The sequence below is a fragment of the Osmerus mordax genome, chromosome 3 (assembly GCF_038355195.1).
Source record: "Osmerus mordax isolate fOsmMor3 chromosome 3, fOsmMor3.pri, whole genome shotgun sequence".
Classification (NCBI taxonomy): Eukaryota; Metazoa; Chordata; class Actinopteri; order Osmeriformes; family Osmeridae; genus Osmerus; species Osmerus mordax.
The window spans coordinates 17,983,357-17,996,227 of NC_090052.1; the positions used below are offsets into that span (position 1 = coordinate 17,983,357).

Genomic DNA, 12,871 nt, shown 5'->3' on the forward strand with positions numbered 1-12,871 from the left:
CCTAAAGTAGCCAAATGCATTGGATGCAAACCACTAGTTCCAGCTTCTTACTAGGAGCTGGACTTCTCCAAAAGTTAGATCTATGCCGTCCAGTGTGGGACTGTTGAATCTGAAGTGTTAAGGTGCCACTGCCGTTCTACCTCTTAGTTCGTCCCCAAACCCTCTCGTTCTCCTTTTCCATTTTACGCACTACTCCTGTTATGGCTGCGACTCCAGTTTACTGCATCCCCCCCCCCCATTTCTCATGCTTGATTAAATCCTTTTGATTGTTCGTCAAATACGACATATGTATATATATATATTATATATACACACTCCCGATGAGCGCATACGTCTCTTTTAGCGCATTACATTGCGCACTTGTCTACCGGTCACTTGGCCTAACCTGGTGCGCATCTCTCAGCATCCTTTCCTTTCACTCTCTTTCACTCTCCCTTTTTTCAGTCTCTCTCTCCCTCCCTCTCTTGTTCGCTCCCTTTCACTGTCTGTCCCTCTCTCTCTCTCTCTCTCTCTCTCTCTCTCTCACTCTCTCTCTCTCTCTCTCTCTCTCTCTCTCACTCTCTCACTCTCTCACTCTCTCACTCACTCACTCTCTCTCACACACACACACACACACACACACTGTCTGTCTCACTCTATCTATTGGGCGATCATTCTCTCTCTCTCTCTTCCTATGAATGCCCCCCCCCCCCCCCCCCAACATTCAGGCGAACTGGCAAAGATTAACATCCTTATGCAAGCAGTAAACTGTAGTCCTAATTTGGAATGACTGCATGGGTAATCCTGTTGATTGAATTGTCCAACGCATTACACCACAGCCTGTTTGGTGACAGTGCTTAGTTGGAACGGAGGTCATGCAGCATCAAGTCCTGGGGACCCATCTCAATGGTGACCTTGCAGAGACCTGGAGCCTTGTAGGCCCCCTGAACTCATGCAGGCATTGGCTTTCATTCAACAATGTATAACTATTATAGTGTTTACAAGATCTATACAGGCCACCAGTTTATGTTACCGTTACTGAATATACCATATACTATTACTTTTATATTGATGATTTCCAGATTCTAAATGTTTGGACCTAATGTGTTACTTGTTACAACCATTGTTCTGTGTGTATCACACCTGCAGCCAGACAACCATTAACACCTTCACACATTTGCACACAGTGACTGTGACTCTATGTCTACCAGGACACTGTTCCTGGTATGAAACAGGTTGAGCCAAGTATTAGGAATAGGCCAGATAGGAGTCATCAACGTGAGGAAGGTATCCTCATGGATGGAAAGTGTTTGACTGTGAGTGTCTAACTGATCTAAGGGAGGTATAGCTACTTGTATTTAGACCTTTCAGCACCCTTATGTTGAAGTATGGATTGGGACCAGGAGAGATTGAGGCTAAATCTACAGAGGTACGTATTCCTAGCAGAGCTGAAGCGAGGCGGATCTGTTGAACTGAAGCAGGTAGGAAGGCGTGGATAAAACATGCTGTACACCGATATAACAGGCCTCGGTCAATATAGCAATGTAATCGGTTGTTTGTTTGTGTCAAAACAGGGGAGATTTGACGCATACAACGTTTATTTAACATTTTCCTTTAAATCGTTTTTACACAGTCTCATGGTATGAAGTCCAAATGTTTCTTCTTACTCAAGAAACTCATCACACATCCTCTCTAGTCCTCCCTATTTCCTTTCTCTCTTCCATCCCATAATATGCCTCCACAATCCCAATGCATAGTTGTCTCTAAAATCCATATCAATTAAACGGAGACATAGACGAGCTGTGACCTGGATTATTGTGTGTTAAAGTGTATTCCTTCATTGACTCGGACCCAGGAAGATGGCTCATTGACCAGTGGGTGTTGACTGGTTCCTAGTTTAGCCTGGATAGATGCAGGGTCAACAGACCCCATTCATACCTGGGTCATGGACCAATCAAAAGGAAGGCTTTCTGGTCTGCTAAAAGCCATTGGGTGGACGGTGTAATCCTTGTGTCCTCGTGGCAAAGAGGTTGATTTGGATTTTAAGGGTGACCTTTTGGTCACGTCTCCAGTGTAGATGAGGTCTGGTCTACCGTAGAGGAGGTCTGGTCTACCGTAGAGGAGGTCTGGTCTACTGTAGAGGCATGTAGTCCTACTAATCTTAGAGGGATCTGGAACCGGCATAGGAGAGGGGAGGGAAGTGTGATGGATTTCTGGCAGCTATGACAAAAGATGACAGATGACAGAAACATGTTTTAAATTCCAGTTGAGCTGATCAGTAGGTAAGGGCAGGAGTCCTTATGAATCCACAAAAAAATCTTAAATACCGGAAATAATAAACTGTGAGCGTGGAATTATAAACTGAAATAGACCAGAATTATTTTTGACCCCGGGATGTGTGATAGAATGTGGGAGTCTTATAAACAGGGCTTCTGGAGGGAATCCTTCAATTGCATCGATTATATAATTGACAGAAGATGCCCCCGAATCCGTTTGAATCTCAGAAAGCTGCTCAACTGAAGAGTGTAGTAGCGGGTAGGCAAAATGTCGTCATCACTTTTCGGTGCCACCCTTGAATCCTTCTAACTCTCCATCACCAATGACACGCTAGCTGTTTTATTATCACGGATGCAGGGGTGCGCGCTGGATTGCTTATTATCGTTCCAGAGCGCCCCTCTTTTTCCCACTCCCCCCTTTTCTACTCCCTCCCTCCCCCTTCTCTCCTTGTGCTATAGCGTAGCACTGCAGTGCCGATAGTAGCTGACTGCGCGCCGATTTCTGCTGCAGCGCAGCACGAGGAGCAGCGGTCTAAAAGAAGAGAAAGAACGAAAGGGGGGTGTTGGGCTTGGGGGATGTTTGTGCTAGCCCTTTTAAGACTTCGATCGGGAGTAAAAGCACTAAAACTATTGGATGGGGTCGCTTTCCTCTCTTTCTCTCATTTTTTTTTTTTTTGCTTAGCCTCGCAAGCTTGGATGTGCGTATCCGTTTATTGATTAGACCATACATCTCCGTCGGCCCATTCACGTGGCTGTCTCCTCAGAATGGGTGCTCTTTGTGAGAGAACCCCCCCCCCCACACACACACACACACACACACACACTCTTTACGCAGCGGGGTGTGCTGGCAATACCCTAATCTTAACTGAAAATGCTTCTAATCTACACACACAAGCCACATACACGAACACACATGTAGATAAGAAAACGTATATTATGCATGGCATATGTGATGCCAGTGGTAGTTACTGTGAGTCACTTCAGAGACTATGTTATGTGTCATTATCTCTGACCTCATTTTATTTCCACAGGCTAGGCTTCTACAGGTTAGGTTATTCACCTGGAGGATGAAGGTCCCTGTTCCAATGCTCATTAGCCATGTTGCATGGTCCCTTATAGCCATGGGATTTGAGGAGTATGGTACTGCACAGGTTTCTCCGTGTACATTAGAGGGAGTGGATAACATTTGATGACATGTCCAAAAAAAAACAAAAAACGTTTAACCTCTGTGTGGTCCTCTGTCCTCGCGCCCTCCTCCCTTTCTCACCCATCGTGATTAATGGTGCGATGAAAGAACATGGGGCTCACTGTAGACCACATCAGTAAATACACATGCATCCCCCCCCCCCCCCCCCCGAGCATTACATGCTATAGCGTGCACGCGGAAGACACCTCTCTCTCTCCCACTTCACAAATGAGGACGTGCCCTGGACTGCACTAGAAACTCGTGCTTACTATTACATACAAGTGAAAACCATTATATACACAATCAGCTGTTTACGTTTGTTAATGTGAAGAGGTAGCAAAAATCACACTTGCATACACTGGAATAAACTGCAAAGGTGCTGTTTTGGGGAAGACTGCACCCGCAGTACTTTTGCACTTGTTTGCGGTAGCCTGAGGTTGCATACAGCGGCAATATGAGCTGGAGGCGTATGTTCAGAAACTGCCAGGGTCGTGGAGCTGTCCAGTGCTGGAGTGGCGCGCAGAAGTTTTTGATGGAGGACACGGTGCGGTTTGTGCTTTTCCGGCTGCATATTCAGTTGCAATGCGATCATCAGCCAACAGTGGATAGGTGTTGATTCTGTGATTAGGATCAGCGATAGTTGAGTCTTATCATTGCTAATTTGATATTGCCAGACAACCCTGATGTTAAGTCAAGGCTGCCCCTGCAAGTCAATGGACCTTAAGTTCGCGACACCTCGTCACTGAATTCCATACTCTGTGCCAAAACCTAAACGAGGGGCAAATGGGTCCCATGGACATATACACTACCTTTACTCTTCAGTCTCAACCTTTCCAGTTTATTAGTCTACACGGGGCCTATGAGTTATCCCTGCTTGCCCCAGATGTTTGTAAACAATAGGTAAGTCGGGGGACACGCAAGATGCCTAAAATAACAGCCCGTGAGTTAGGAACTAGATTCCTTTGTAGTCTACAGCAGCTTACTTTAAAATGTGTCGACGGACACGAGCACGAGCACTGGGCTCTCTGTGTCGGTCGCACTTCAAATGAAAGGCTCTCATCTTTCCCCGACGGGAGCTGATTTATTTATTAATCACAATCTGAATTTGAAATCTGTACTCAAGGGATGCATTGACCCACTGGAACCTTTCATTCCCGCACTTATCCGGTTTCCTCAAATGGAAGGCAGCCCAATTTGCCGTGCGTGCGGTTTGGTATTGTCTGCGTGTTGGCAAGTGCTCTACCCAGGCTTCAAATCGGTTTCGTTGTCTCAAGGTGAAATTCGACAACTAATGCAGTAGTACAGCCGTTTTGCTATCGTCATCGACTGGCTTCTGAAAGGTTTTTGTTTGTTTAGGGCCACCTTATAGTCACCTATCTCTCCCCTCTCTCTTACCTCTAAATATAGGCTTTAACATTTAGATTTGGAAGTACCAGTCGCTCGCAATAGCACGCATACCTCCCCTGGTGGTTTCTGTGGACGTTACTGCACCTCCGCTGCACACTCCCTGCCGAGTGCTTCTCCAAACCGGCCACTGCACAAAAAAAGCCGTGGCCCTCTTTCTGTTATTAACTGATGTGTGTGCGTGTCCATGCACTCGGCCTTTGGCAGTAACTTGGCTTTGTTGCGCAGTATGGTTTTGCAGCGGGCAAATAGCCTTCATGGTTGTTGCTTGGACCCGGCGCGGGTTTCGTGTGAATCGGGCTCCCTCTACGGGGTGAACGCTGAAGAACCGTTGGGAGTGTGGAAAATGTAGTAGAGAGTATAGAGGAACATATAGTTTGGGAAGCTTTGAACGAGTATCACTTAACGTGAGGATCTACTTAGGTTTCCCGTCAACATCCTCAAGGGAGGTTTCCTCTCAACGGAACAGCGCAGGGATCACACATTTCCCTGGTGGAAACAAGCCACAAGCCACACACACACACACACACACACACACACACACACACACACACACACACACACACACACACACACACACACACACACACACACACACACACACACACACACACACACACACACACAAATACACACAACACACATACACTCTTCTTTCCTATTACCAGGAACTGTACAGATTGCCAGTTATTACAACTTGCTGGACAGCAAAGTATTAGGTGGGATTTGTCAGGTTAGATGTCAGATTCTCCCACACAGCTTCCAGTCTGGTAATCTTCTGATGTATGTATAGGCCTGAACGAGCCTCTGATTGGCTATGGGCCTAGGGTCCTGTTCAATCCAAAAGCTTTTTCAAAAATAAACAGCTCCGGGAAAGAAAGTGGTTGCACTATTTATGCTCCGACATAATGTCTTTTGAAGAAATCACTGCATGGTGAAAGGGTTTCACCTCCCCTACTGTGCGATCTGATGGGAAGTGATTTCAGTTGCAGAAGAGCAAGTGCATAAAGAACGATAATTATGCTACTCTTCAGGAAGGACCAGGACCACTGGAGGGTTTGGCCTGAGAGGCCAGGCAATTCATCCCTGATTGGTGCTTACGGATCAGTGGAGATAAGTGATTGGCATTTGGGTTTGCCGGCGGTTAAAATGGCTGAGCAGCAGTAGGAGTCAAGCAGCTAGACATCCTTTTCACTGTCGGTGAAAACCTAGATCGAATGTGGCCGGCAGGAGACCGTATTGACACTGAGCCCATATCTCCCTTAAGCCATCTGTTGTTTTGGATGTGGGCCGTAATGTGCTGGTCTCATGAGGAGGACACTGAGGAGTTGGGGGGAGGGGGGGGGGGGTGTCGAGGGGCAGAGAAAGAACAGGGGGGAGACCGGGTCACTTACGCAGATGAGTGTTCATGTGGCGACACCACATACGGTACGCATGACATGAACATGTACACGTATCCACACGGACGCTGCCTGTTCTGATGTGGACACACACACGCGCGCGCAAACACACACAGGCACACAGCCATGGACTATAGGAGTTGAGAGGCTTCGTCTGTTTCTCCTTTGGTCACACTTCCAACTCCCTTCCCTCTCTCCCTCAAGATTTCACTCTTGCAGAGAGAGAGAGAGAGATTGAGAGAGAGAGAGAGAGAGAGAGAGAGAGAGAGAGAGAGAGAGAGAGAGAGAGAGAGAGAGAGAGAGAGAGAGAGAGCGTGCCTGCGTGCGTCTACTAAAAGCATTTTCAATGCACACAGCTCGCTTTTATGTCCCCTCTTTAAAACAGCGCATTATTGCAGACTCCGCTTTTTCATATACACACACACACGCAAGCACACCCGCACACACACGAAAAAAGCTCTCTGTCAGTCCTCCATGCGCCATATCGATAACATGATGATTTCTGTAAAGCTTCTCGCTGGGTTAGCTGTGTTGAAATCCCTGGTGGCACGTTCTAGGCAACAAAAAAAAAAACGGATTGATTGTTGGTAGGAGAGTAGTGTGTGTGTATATAAATTAGCTTGGTGCGTGTGTGATCCCGGTGCATGTTTGCACGCGCCTGCGCTCTGCGGAGAAGAGGTGTGTGAGAGAAGGGGGACTCATGAAATGATGATGACGGTAATGCTGCAGCATAGCCGTGTGGGGGGGAGGGCGAGCGAGACCGAGGGATGAGCGAACGAGGAACTGGAGACTGGAGGGTTGAGAGCGAGGAGAGGAGGGTTTCGAAGGAGGAAGGGAAAAATGGATATTGAACATGGGGGGGGGGGGGGGGGGGGGGGGGGGGGGGAGAAGGGGAGATGAGGGTCTGATGCCCAGAATGAAAGGGGGATATTTTGAGAGCAGAGATGTAGGTAAGATTCTCAGCTCTGTGCCATCTGGGGCTGCTGGAACAAGCTTCCCTGTGTGGAGGGGAACAGAATGGACAGACAAAGACAGGAAGTAGAAAAGAGCTGATTGCGACGTTCTGCATTAAAGCGGTGTCCCCCTATTTTTAACAGTCTCTCTTTCCCCTCTCTCTCTCTCGCTCTCTCTTTCTCGCTCTCTCTCTCTGTCTCTCTCGCTCTCTCTCTCGCTCTCTCTCTGTCTCTCACATTCTGTAATATTTTGTCTGTCTTTCTCTCTTACCCCTCTCTCTCTCTCTCCCTCTCTCTCTCTCTCTCTCTCTCTCTCTCTCTCTCTCTCTCTCTCTCTCTCTCTCTCTCTCTCTCTCTCTCTCTCTCTCTCTCTCTTACCCCTCTCTCTCTCTCTTACCCCTCTCTCTGTCTCTCACATTCTGTCATTTTTTGTCTGTCTGTCTGTCTGTCTGTCTGTCTGTCTGTCTCTCTCTCTCTCTCTCTCTCTCTCTCTTTCTCTCTCTCTACCCACCCTTCCCATTCATTTCTCTCTCTCTTTCTCACTCTCTCACCATCCATAAAGCGTGGGCACATTTACCAGCTAGCCCAGTTAATCTCCTGGTGACAGTGTCTCCGTTGGGTGGACACACTTGGCCTGTCTTGGATTTGATGATGCTGATGATTTAGGAGGGCTTTTGTGGGATACTGCTGCTGAGTGGTGCTTTACAAACACACACGTAATCGCTCTAAACTCTGTGTCTGTGTGCATGTGTGTGTGTGTGTGCAGTGAGGGTGATGCAGTTTTTTATTCCAGTATGACGGCAAACTATACTTGAGTATGAAAAAAAGTCAAATGAGTTATTTTGAGAGTTGTGCAAGATATAGAGAGACAGGAAGAGTGATGGAGAGATAAATGGCGTGAAGGAGAGGAAGATTTGCAAGGACAAATGTACGTAGTGCACCGCAGTGATCAGGATCGAATACTAAGCAGAAAAAATGCAATGCCCTCTCTGGTTTCACCTCAGTGGAGTGAGTGTTTGTCAGGGTGTGTGTGTTTGTCATAGTGTGTGCACGCATGTTTTTTGGTTGAGATTGTGGTGACTGGCATAAAAGCACTGTCGCTGACTCAGAGTATGAGAGCAAAGATTTTAAGAGAATTCTAGTAGGCTTCAAGATACAGAGTTAGTGTATTTTCTTGTCTTGCTCTTCCTGTATTTCCTGCAGCTAATGCACATCAGTATTCCAGCAGAGTGGTCTACTGTACTAAGTGCAGTACCTGGAGATATAGTAAATCACCTTCTCTTCTCTTCTGCACTGCTATGCTTTACTATAGGTGCTACTGTAACAACTAGCCCTGAGTGAGTTGTCCTTTGTCCTGTCTGTCTGTCTGTCTCTTTTTTTTTTTTCTTCCCCTCATCTCTCTCTTTGTCTTTATTTTTTTTCTGTTTTACCATTTTTCTGTATGTGCTTGCAATGCTCTCATTCACTGGTTTATTGGTCTTGAATTCTCTCTCTCTCTCCCTGCGTATCCATGTTGTGTCTGTCCTATTTTCCTAAACTCATTCCTCTTTCGTCCCTCTGGGCCTTTTGTCTTCCGATATGTCCCCGGAGAAGCACCCTTTCCATTCTCTCTCCTATTAGTCTCTCCCTCCACTTCCTCCTCACCCCTCCCCCTCCCCCTCCCCCCCCATCCCGTCAGTGCCGTAGTATAGTCACAGAAAACTGCAAGGGCCTTGATGAATGAAAACGTTAGATATCCCCCACGATGGCTGCTCGTAGGGGAACCCACGATCCTGTGTTTGTTCTTCCCATGAGAAAGGCCATCATTCCAGTCCTGTTCACTGCTGCTGTAGTGGCAGCGTCTCACCCTTCCTCTGCACGAAGCTACCTGAGAGGAAGGGGAGGGGGGGGGGACGACGACAGACAACGTTATTCACTACTATGGGCACGTGGATGTTTCCTATGTAGGGCGCAGTGGCTCCCTGGACCACAGTCTCAGTCCATACTCGTTGTCTCATTACTTTTGAATGAGCAGGTTATATAAAGAAGACTGCCCGAGCCGGGATGTGTCGGAGTGGCCCAGCGCTCCCCCATATGGATCCAGCAGAGTGAAGGAAGGGAGGACGGATTGGTTGGAGAAGACGATAAAGTCTTTTGAGTACCGTGGCTTCCTCAATGAGACGCGACGCGCCATTCATAAGCACTCAGCGCCTTGTCTATGATGGCTCTCTCTTCTCTCCTGCTTCCCTCTCTCTCTCTCTCTCTCTCTCTCTCTCTCTCTCTCTCTCTCTCTCTCTCTCTCTCTCTCTCTCTCTCTCTCTCTCTCTTTCTCTTTCTCTTTCTCTTTCTCTCTTTCTCTGTCTCTGTCTCTCTGTCTCTCTGTCTCTCTGTCTCTCTCTCTCTCTCTCTCTCTCGCACACACTTTCTCTTCCTCCTTCTTGAACCACTTCAATCTTTTGAGAGCTCTTTTTTATCAAATTCTTTATCTCCTTCCTTCCTACCCTCCTTTGCACCCCCCCAGTCCTTGTCTCGTTCCATCTCTCCCCCTTTATTCTTATGCAATTTGATCATATTTAGTCACCAAAACACCACCCCCCTACAAGCACACACATGCAAACGCACTCCTCAGCATTTACCCATGTGAAGCCATGCATGTGTATGCTTGCACGGCCTGCAGTCCACACACGTATTCCTCACATGCATTCTGGGAAATGCTTGGACACAAACCTGCCGTTCTGTAGGTAAACACTCTCACATTCTGTATGAACAGCATATTCATGTAGTAGGTCTGTCACACAATGTTAAAGTGAAACTCATGAACGCTTCAGGTGCACATAGCCACACAAACACACACAAACTCACCCACATACACACAAAGGATGCTCATCTATCTGTGCCCCATCCCTCCCTCCCCTCGGTCCCTTGCTCCATCCACCCACCCCTTCCCCTATGTGTCTCTGGCCCAGGTCTGAGACCAGCTGCTGGGCCGCTGGGGTTCTCCAGGCCCCTGGCCTCTGTGGCTCCATGTACCCGTGTCCTGCGCCAGCTCCTCCCTCCCTGTTGTACTGCCAAGACCAAGAGAGGGTGGGAGAGACGGGGGGAGAGAGAGGGGGTGCTGGCGAGTGTCCTATCCAGACCTCCCTCCTCCATCCTCCATCCTCCCTTCCCCCCCTCCCTTTCCCAGATGGCTTTGCTGATGCTGATGGGGCAGGTCCCTGTGCTACACCCCTCCCTCTCCTTCTGGTTTTCAATACATCCTTCACTCACTCTGTCTCGGTCTGCCCTACACACTCTGTCACACAGAGACACACACATGTACCGGTGCCTGGACACCCCCTGAAACACACACATACACACGCACACACACACACTGACTAACAGGATCAATATGAGATGAATTGCCTTCCTCAGTGGATGATCTCATACAGTCTAGGACATGCCAATGCCACAAGCACCAGACCTTAGAGTAGATGCGATGGAGCAAGGTAAAGACTAGGCCACATGACAGCTACCACTGATGATCCCTCCACTGAGCAAATCTACTCTCACCAGACTGCACATATATGTGTTATGCAAATCATAGCATGTATTGAGACAGTCTCCTACTAGGTAGCGGTGGCCCTGGTGCTCTGGTAGAGAATTCTGCTTAAATGAAGTAGAGACGCCAGAGTGTTTGATATAGGGTGTCTCTCATTCACAGGGCTGGTAAAATACAGTCTGAAGTGAGTTTTCTACCTGCTAAGGGAACTGTATCACAGTTACATGAGTAAATGTGACATCACTTTACAGCCCTCAGTTACATGAATACCATAGACACGATGCTCACTACAACACACAGCCCAAACATAGGTGATGTTCACTTCATCTTGCTCTCTCTTTCTCTCACACACACGCCACATGGACACGCACACAAATACACACAAACACGCACGTCCCCCTATTCTTCTCTTGCCCTTTCTGTGTAATGAGTCGTACATAGTCCCTTGTGTTATGCAGGTTGTGACAGACAGAGGCTCTGTCTCAGAGCTCCCAATGGTGTTTCCCATTTACACAGCTCCAAAAGCCACTGGTGATCTCTTTCTCGCAGCCTTTCTGCTTGGCCACAGCTCTGCTCCGTGGAAGCTTGGAGCAGTATTTGGCAGGGAGCTGTCCTTGGTACTGAATGCTGTAGCCGTACTAGACCAACCTCTGCACTGATCCGAGCACACTGCAGCAATCTGTAACCATACAGCAGCAGAGCTGAAAACTGATTTCTATACGGCTTTCATCCTTTTCTCTTTTTCTTTTCGATTTTGTCTCCCCCGTCCTCTTCTTCTGTTTCTATATTGTTACATTTAAATATATTACATTTTTCCAATCATCCTCCATCAGTTTCTCACACACACACACACACACACACACACCTTCTCTCTTTGTCTTTTCTTGTACTCTTTCTCACTTTACACACACATCGCATGTTTACCATGTGCTGTAGGCTGTTTTCACTCCTCTGTACTGTAGCTAGCGTACGGATGGATGCTCTTAGTGCTATAGCCCCATGTCCACACAGTGTGACTTCACCTCTCTCCATCTCCCTCTCTCTCTCCCTCTCTATCTCTCTCCATATCGCTCTGTCTGTCTTTTCTCTCTCTCTCTCTTTCTGCCTGTTTGTTCCCTTTTTCGCCCCCCCCCCCCTCCCTTTTTTCCACCTTGGGTATCTGTTGGTCCGTGACATTATGGTGCAGTAAGGAGAGAGCGAGGCAGAGAAGTAGAGAGAAAGAGAGAGCTGTAGAAAAGAGAATAAAGAGAGAGGGAGAACTCCAGGCATACTTCCATCCTCTCTCTCTCAGTCCTCCATCCACCCTTTTCCCAATATGTTAGATGGAGACAGGCTTGCAAAGCAGATTTAATTCGTTGAAAATATTACTTCTAACCCCCCCAAAAGTATTTGGAGACTATAATGTTTATGATCTGATAATGTAATAGGATGCTTTTAGTCAATAGGATTTAATCTATAGATTTATAATTAAAGACTCCCCACCACTCTTTGTTGTTCATCCAAATGATTGTATTGATTGGCAGTGCTGATTCAGTAAGGCCATTGAGCTTGTGCACTCCTTTTGGCTGATCGCAATTAGAATTTGAATGCTTGTGGTTAAAGGTTGGTCTGTACTTGCTGGCTTTAAGTTGTCTGGGATGTTTGGTGAAGCGCAGGCTCTCCTGGGTTTTCCTGCTGACCTGTGGAAAGGAGGCGTGTCTAGCGCAAGGGTGATGATTGACAGATCTTTCCCTTTACATTGCTTATTTGTTTAGGCTGGTTTGAAAAATATCTATGGACAATTGTGTAATACCACATGTCAAGGTGTAGGTGGTTACAGTACGTGGTCAAGCAACATATATTATGATGTCTGACTAGAAACTAGAAACCATGCTGTCCACTGTATACACTTGAGATTGTTGTTTCTCCAACCCAGGTATATTGACCAGCCGACCCATAGACAAAAGACAACCGATATGCTGCATATTCCCACTTTATTTGTATTTTTACCAAGAATAAAAAGAAGTTGGTACCATATATACAGTACAGACTTACAAGAAGAAGCCAGTAGTTAACTCTGTCAGCTCAAAGGACAAGAAAAAGCTAGGAGGTGCTCACAGGGTAAGAGAACATACCACCAAGGCCAAGACTTGACACAGGGGCCTGGGCTCGAATCT

General features: G+C 47.2%; 1 protein-coding gene across 1 annotated transcript in view; it reads left to right on the top strand.

Moving 5' to 3' along the window:
* kcnc3a (potassium voltage-gated channel, Shaw-related subfamily, member 3a) overlaps positions 1-12,871 on the top strand; it is a 34,084-nt gene that overhangs the window by 661 nt on the left and 20,552 nt on the right. The window lies entirely within an intron of this gene.